The sequence below is a fragment of the Apus apus genome, chromosome 1 (assembly GCF_020740795.1).
Source record: "Apus apus isolate bApuApu2 chromosome 1, bApuApu2.pri.cur, whole genome shotgun sequence".
NCBI classification, from domain to species: Eukaryota; Metazoa; Chordata; class Aves; order Apodiformes; family Apodidae; genus Apus; species Apus apus.
The window spans coordinates 157,291,505-157,299,210 of record NC_067282.1 but is presented as its reverse complement, the minus strand read 5'-3'; the positions used below and the strand labels follow the sequence as shown (position 1 = coordinate 157,299,210).

Here is a 7,706-nt window from a genome sequence, read left to right as displayed (position 1 = left end):
GGCCATGGGGCCCCTGTGTCCTTCTGCCTTTTCACTCTCAAACCTCCAAGTAATCGGTCTCCGTTTCCCTCCTTCCTTTTTTAGGAAGGCAAGAAGCAGGTGCTCGAGTGCTTGCACCCCAAGGACTGCTGACTCCGGGGCTTCTCAGGTTCCAGTAAAAAGAAACCGGCTGCGTGAACGAGATGCAAAAATGCAAACGCAAAGACATCCGAGCTGCTGCTCCGCTCCCCGCCGCCCCGAGCCGGGCAGTCTCCTGGCATCGCTGCCGTTCTCTGCGATCGGAGCACGCAAGGCCCCAGCTCGCCCCGCTGCGGGGCGGGAAGCAAGGCAGGAACTGCGGGCGGCGGGCATAACGCCTCTCTCTTCCTCCCGACGCCACAACGCGAGGTCGGGAAGAATCCAGACAAACACGAACCCTGTGGCATCCTTTCTCCACCCTCTCCCCGTGCAGGACTTGTTGCAGGACGCCCGCAGGGACCGGCACAGCCCTGTCCTTTCGCCACCGCGTTGGGCGCATGGCGCTCCCGCCCCGCGCCCACGGGGGGAAGTTGCGGGTGGGGCTGCGGGGCCGGTGCCAGCGGCGGAACCGCCCCGCGGGCCGGGTCGCGGGAGGCCACAGCGGCCCGCGGCTCCTCGTTAGTATAGTGGTGAGTATCCCCGCCTGTCACGCGGGAGACCGGGGTTCGATTCCCCGACGGGGAGAAGTGCCTTTTGCCGCGCTTTTTGCTTTTCCCGCCCCGCCGTTGGCGGCAAAAGGCGCCTGGCGCTGTGGGCAGCGAGAGGGGGGGAAAAAACGCTTTGAAACTCCCCGTCGGGGAATCGAACCCCGGTCTCCCGCGTGACAGGCGGGGATACTCACCACTATACTAACGAGGAGCTGTGTTAAGAAGGTTTTTCTCCCTTTTTCCTTTATGTGCAACCCACCAGCCCGTCCCACCGCGGCAGGACCGCAGAAGGAGCCACCTCTGCGCGGCCGGGACGGGACGGGACCCACGAGCCTGCGTGCGGCGGCCGTCTCGCGGGAGGCGGGGGAGCCTTGGTGCTGGGGGCCGGTAGCGGTGTGTGAGTGGGAGCAGTTAACGTACTTGCGTGGGAAGGAAGGCAGGAAACGAAGCAGTGGCGGAGGAGACGGGCCGGCGCGGGGGGTGCGGCTGCCAGACCGATGAGAAGGGCCCCACCCGCGCCGGGCCCCGAGCCTCTTCACCCCTCCCCGGCCTCTCCACCCCCGGCCTGGTCCCCGCGGGGCTGGCGGGGACTCCGGGGAGTGGCCCGTGATGCGGCAGTTCTAACACTCGGGGTGGCACTGCCCAGTAGGACCTCGTGGCGCAACGGTAGCGCGTCTGACTCCAGATCAGAAGGCTGCGTGTTCGAATCACGTCGGGGTCAACTGTGTTTTGTTTTGTTTTTTTTTCCGCTTCTGTTTTCCTGTTTTTTGTAAAGCGCCCGTTACTGGCCAGGTCCCGGAGGAAGCGGAGGGGCGTGAAGCTTTTTGGTTTTTTTCCCGTCTAAAACTTGAGGTCTCCTGGTTTTGTTTTAGCCTGAGCGGGAAAGCAGAACTGTGAGAGGGGGGCCGTCTCATCAGCGGCACCGCCGGGGCAGCCTGGGGAGAGGAAAACAAGGAGCAGGCGCTTGGGAAGCCACCGGCTGCCAGATTCCGCCAGTAGCGGTTCGAGGGGAAGTGCTGTGAAGAGACAGTGAAAGGAGAACGTCGCTCTCTCCCCGCGGCCTTGGCTCGGCGGCTGTGGGGCCGGTGGGAGCCGCGTTCCCGGTTCCCCCGCCGGGAACGAGCGTGAGGGGCGATCAAGGGCAGTCGTGCCGCAGGACGGCTGCGCTGGCAGGGCCCTCGTACAGATCCCCTTGGATGAAACAGAGGTGGCTTTGTTGGTGGTGTTTGTGGATACAGGACATGACATGTATCATGATAATCACGCTGGAACACAAAGGGCGAAAACCTCCTTTTGGATTTTACAAAGACACCGTGTGGAAGTGGCGAGGGGAAGTCGAGAAGATGTACCGCGAGAGTAGATTGAAATTTTAAATGGGGCAGAGGCCCCCCAAAACATGGAAAGTGGTCTGCACGAGCCAAGAGCTCAGGCAGAAGCCGTGTGAGGAACCCTAAGGGCCAGCAAAGCCCTGCCGGGGAGGGCGAGAGGAGCGGAGTGCAGAGAGGGGCTTCAGGGGGCAGGGGGATTAGGCTGTGAAACAGAAAATCCTTCCCCAGGGAAGCCAGCACCACACGCGTTGGTGCCAGTGGCAGAAAGGCACAGGAAGTATTTTGTTGTAGATAGGAGATGGTGAGTCCAAGAAATGATCCATGAGTGATTTGGATGGGCTGGAAAGTTTGACACTTTAATGACATTAAATTAGGAAGGAAACAGAATAGTTTGTCAAGGGCCTGGGTTTGGGGGACAGAGAGAAACACAATAGAGATAACATTCTACATTTGTCAGAATTTATTATTGGTGTTATAAACCATGGCAGAAAACGAAGAGAATAAAGAAGTCTCAGAATGCAAACTCTGCAAAGCCATCAAAATATGTGGGGGTTCTTAAGACACTTTTGTTTTTACGGGCTAACATTGGTTCCACATATCCTTAAAGCCTTCAAAGTACAGAATTCCTGTATCTTCCTTAAGTGCTCTGTTCCTGGGCTTTGCAATCCTTGCTGTTATGAAGCGACGGTGTCTCATTTAACCCTGATGTCTCTTTTGCCGTAACTTAAGTCCAGCCCTCGTGCTATTGCACTGGAAAACAGTTTATTCCCTTCCTTTTTATAGCTACATCTTACATATCTGAAATTCGTTATGCCTCTCCATAGCTGTTCTAGAGTAATGTGTGTTTGCTGGGCCTCTGATTATTCCCATCACTTGCCTCTGGAGTCATTCCAAATGAGTTGGGTTTTTAAGTGCCCAGAACTGGTCTCAGTGTATCAGCTGACTCAGATTTTACCAGGTCTGAATAAAAGAGCAGGACTGCCTCATGTGCTGTGCTGACTGGCTTTCTGTTTCATCTGGTTAGTTTTTTGGGTTTTGTTTTTGTTTTGCATGCATAACCCATTAGATGGATGTGATTTTTTTTATTGGATGCATAGTCTGTTAGATGTTTTCCCTGGTCCCGCAAAATACCTTGTGTCTCTGCTTTCCCCCCGTCAGAGAGCTGCAGGTGAGAAGAGGTGGCAACTTGTCTGCGTTCCTGTACTGCTGCCAGAGCAGGTGCACTGCGCCAAGCATTCCAGCTTGATGCCAGACAGTGCCTCTGGCTCACAGGAAGGGCTTCATCTAACAACAATACAGAGGAGCCATTAACAGGAAATGTTCAGAGTGTGGCCTCCTGCGACACTGAACGCATGTCCCTGACACCATGCGAGTGCTGGCTGCCCTGGCCTGCTCTGCCCTGGCCTGCTCTGCCTCATCCATCCCTGCTGGCCTGTTCCTCCTGTTCCACTTGGCTCATGTCTTGCAGTTGTGCAGCAGCAGCTGCTGGCTCAGCATGCAGCTCTGGCCGCTCAGCCACTAGATCCAACACAAGGAAAGCAAGCAAGGCTCAGGATGGGATAGGGAGCAGGATCATCCTTTTCAACAGCAACCGCAACTACAAATTATTTGGTTCAATTATTTTTTTGTCAGTTCTTTGTCGGGAGAGCCTACTGTCCCTAGGTCAAAATAATCCAGCCATGTTTCAAAATTAAATGGAAGAATTAAACGCACCTGAGCTATGTGCAAACTTGTCCTCTCAATTTCCTGTTGGTAAAATGGGGATAATCATTCTCTTTAACCTCACAGATGTTTTGTCAAGTTGACTCCATTCATTCTGAGGTACTCAAGCACTCTGGTGGATGTTTGTTTCTCACCAGCATGTCTATAGTACATGTGCTTCTGTGCTTTTGTCCCTTTCTAACTTTTGAATGCTTCATTTTGTAACCTGACTTATCTCTTCACAGGGTTGTTTTGTTTGTTTGTTTGTTTGTTATTTAATTGTTACCAGCCAAACATGGGGAATAATTTAAAGTCAAATAAGGTTGAAAAATCTTGGAGCTGAAGTAATAGCTTATATATGATAAATATAGCTTCTGTACTATCTCCGTCTATAAAAATAGATGTCCAAATAATGCTTGTTTGGAAATGATTCAGTGTGGGAAACTGCTGTGCAAAGAGTCCTTTTCACTTCATTTCTGTCTCTAAGTAGGAGCACACCTGGTTGGTGCAGGCCTTTGTCCATCACCATGTCAGCAGTCAGAAGCTTTGAAGCAAGTTACACAAGGCCATTATACACCTTGTGTCCCTGCCTGGGGACGGTGGCACCAGCCACCCGTGGTGCTGGGCACCCCTGTGTGCGCAGCAAGGGCAGCCTCCCGTCTAAAACAACATCCACTGGCAACACCAGCAGGAGATGGACCTTTTTCCGGGCAGGACATACGCTCCATTGCAGTAAGGGACACTTTTTTCTTACCACTTTGCCATTTCTGCTTGAATTATGCTTTGAGAAGACATTTCTGATAAGCTGGACTTATTGAAAAGCCATCTAGTTTTTCTAAATTAATCAAGAATGCAGAGACAAAATGAGTGACTCCAGAAAGTCTAGTTATACCATGCCATAATGAGTAGGAAACTGCTTATTTTATTTCTAGTGATGCTTTCAATTTTCTGTTGCCCTCCTCAGAGGGAGTATTATTTTCATGGTGAAACTCACTCTGCACCAAGACCAAATGAATACTCCATATAGGTTTTTCTACATTTCCTTTAGTTAAGAAGATTTCCATATTGGCTCAATCTAAGAACAAAGGCATGTCTATAGCACTTCCTTAAATGCCTTCCCCATGAATGGATTTATAGCCTTCGCAATTTTATTATGTATTATGAGGCAAATGTTACATGTGAATGCAACTTACACACCTATCCTTCATTACAGATTAAATGTTATCCAAATTCTCCACGGAATTCAGGCTACTTTTTTGAATGCACAGACATAGAAAATTCATTTTTTCAGTGTAGTCCAAAATAAACCACCTGCCTGTTTTTAATGGGTGGCACCAGAAGTTAAGAATCATAAACCTGGGGAAACTTAAAGCTAGAATGGGACATTATTTAGAAGGCATTCAGTGTTTTCATGTCAAAGACGACTGCATGACTGAAAATCTCTTTATCACACTTAAAGAAAGCTAACAAATTCCAGATATTTGGGAGGGTCCTACAAAGGAAGGATTTTTGGCTTCTACCGTCAGCATATTTCACATTTTTAGGCAGGTTTACAGCAGTTTTTCAACCACTGAAGAGGGCCATAGTCTCACGCCATTTGCACTTTTCCCCTAAACTTTCTTTTTTGTCACCATTTATACTAACAAAAGGTAAGATGTGAGTACTTGTTTCTCAGGTAGAGGCAGGTTTCCAGTCTTTGAAAACAAGAACTTACTGTTAGGAATAAACATTTAAGTACTGGAATGCTTCCCAGAAGGTACGACAAAACAACAGTTTTGTACTCCAACATTTAAAACTCTATGGGTTGTTTTTTTCCCCTGTAAAATAATTTGAAAGATCTTTTGAGCTCATTTGTAATGAACTCATTCCCTTATCCCTTCAGGTTGCTGCGTTAGGCTACAAAATGCAAAGTGTCTTCCCTTCAAACCAAACAAACAATAAAGATGCAGATCCTTGGCTGCAATTATGGTCTAATTGTGGTGATAGTTGCAGGTTCCAGTGTTAATCATTAGGTCTGTGCACATTTTGGTGCTTTCTCATATTGCTTTCCCTGTCTTTACATTGCCTGGAGAATGCCTGTTCCTCCCACGGATTGGCAATGAAAAGTTTAGAGCCAGAGAATGAAGGACAGATTTGTGCCAAGGATGTTTTTGTGCACTTGGCTTCCCAATACAGTCTACTGCTTTGAAATAGGGTGGCACTACTGTTATATGTTGGCACTAATATTATATGATGCTTTTTTAGCTTTTATGACTACGGAAGCAGCTAAAGTTGAGCCAACAAGAGCTCAGTGTCCATGGAAGGCAGTTATGCCAGTGCAAAATGCATTACAGAAAATAATTCCTGAAAGACAGTGCATAGTTCTGTAGTTGGGGAAATAACTCTCAAAACATAGAATGGGCTGTAAATATGAACTGTAAATTATGTTAATCTGAGGCTGAGGCTTCACAACCACTGAACAATTAGCCAAAACACACAATGCTGAGTTGCTGCTCTCTTTGTGTTTCTATGCCAGTTTTGCCTGACAGGAAAAAGACAAAAAGCACAGATCCAACACTGCATCCAAATGGGTTTTGAATATCTCCAGATTAGGGGACTCCACAACCTCCTTGGGCAGCCTGGGAGGCTGTAGTGTCCTCTTCTCTGGAGATACTCAGAACCTGCCTGGATGCAGTCCCATGTAATGTGCTCTAGGGAATACTGCTTTAGCAGGGGAGTTGGACAAGATGATCTCTGGAGGTCTCCTCCAACTCTGACAATTCCATGACTGTGATGAAGCCAGTTAACCCAACCATTTGTTGCAATCAAAGCTGAAACAGAAGTGTGACTTCAAGGTGACTTACTACTTCATATCATATTGCTGTGGCATTTTTTAGGCTACACTTAATTATTAAAAGCAGACTTACCATCAACGTACTTCAATTGAAAGGTGTAAACTGACTTCAAACTCAACGGTTTTCCTCCCTCCCACTCCTAAGGGTCACTCACGGGAAAACTGAGTGCCAATTGTATTGCATATCCCAAACAGTACAGGGGGTCACAAATGGCAGCAGCACTCTTTTAAGAAGCAGCATCAGAAAATGAGTTTCAGGCCTAGAGTGTAGTGCCATTTTTGTCCCTGGCGATGTTAGATGGTGTCTGCAACCAATTTTTTAGATTGCATTTCCACTATTAACTTTGGTTAAAATTTCCCAGACCCAGTTCCGCCTTACACTGCTTTAAAACATTTTTTACTTGACACAAATGGAGGTTGTTATTTTTCACAAGTACAACAGCTGAAGAGTCTCTCTGCTGCTGCCTTTCTGACATATGCTGGGCCGGTCTGCAACTAGTTTTATATCTGAATAAGATGCAAATTCTTAAAGGCTGGGGAAGGATCTATTTTCCAAAGCATGTAGAAGGCTTTTCAAGGTGAAACATACTATCTAGATTTTAAATTATTACTATCAAATTTGGAGAGGAATTTAATTTCTTTTAAGCATTTCCAAACACCTTGTCATGTGATACCAACATGCCAGGAAAAACTTTGGGTAAGATATGCTGAAAAATAAATAGAATCATCTAATTTCTTCTATTCAGGCTTATAAGTAAGGGACAGTAGACAATCCACATTGGTATATGAGTGCTTGTTTTGTATGCATAAGCTATCAATGGAAGTAAGATGTTTCTACTCACCATTCAGCCTCATCATCTAACAAACTGAATAGGTGAAGTATCTAACTCAGCAAGAACCAAATACTTTCAGATCTAAATGATGATGAATTGCAGATGGTGGCCACCTCATATGACTATTTGCACTACAAGGTAGATTAAATTCTGCAAGCTAAGCTTCTCCCTTGTATTAATGACTTTGTTACACCACACCAGTTCCTCGGTTGGAAGCATCAGGCTTCTTGTGGGTGGCTTCTTGATTTGCCTGGAAATTAACTTCCACAAAGATAACTCTCATCACCTTCATTGAGCTGATACCGTGGTAATGGCTAGGTAAAGAGGCATGACAGCCACCATATTT

General features: G+C 47.5%; 3 non-coding genes across 3 annotated transcripts; 2 read left to right on the top strand and 1 right to left on the bottom strand.

The window, feature by feature from the left end:
- The first annotated feature begins 630 nt into the window (after positions 1–630).
- TRNAD-GUC (transfer RNA aspartic acid (anticodon GUC)) lies at positions 631–702 on the top strand. The gene has a single exon. It is a non-coding gene; the product is annotated as a tRNA-Asp (tRNA).
- Positions 703–804: 102 nt separating this feature from the next.
- TRNAD-GUC (transfer RNA aspartic acid (anticodon GUC)) lies at positions 805–876 on the bottom strand. Its single transcript has one exon. It is a non-coding gene; the product is annotated as a tRNA-Asp (tRNA).
- A 438-nt stretch (positions 877–1,314) lies between these two features.
- Positions 1,315–1,386, top strand: TRNAW-CCA (transfer RNA tryptophan (anticodon CCA)). The gene has a single exon. It is a non-coding gene; the product is annotated as a tRNA-Trp (tRNA).
- The last annotated feature ends 6,320 nt before the right edge of the window (positions 1,387–7,706 follow it).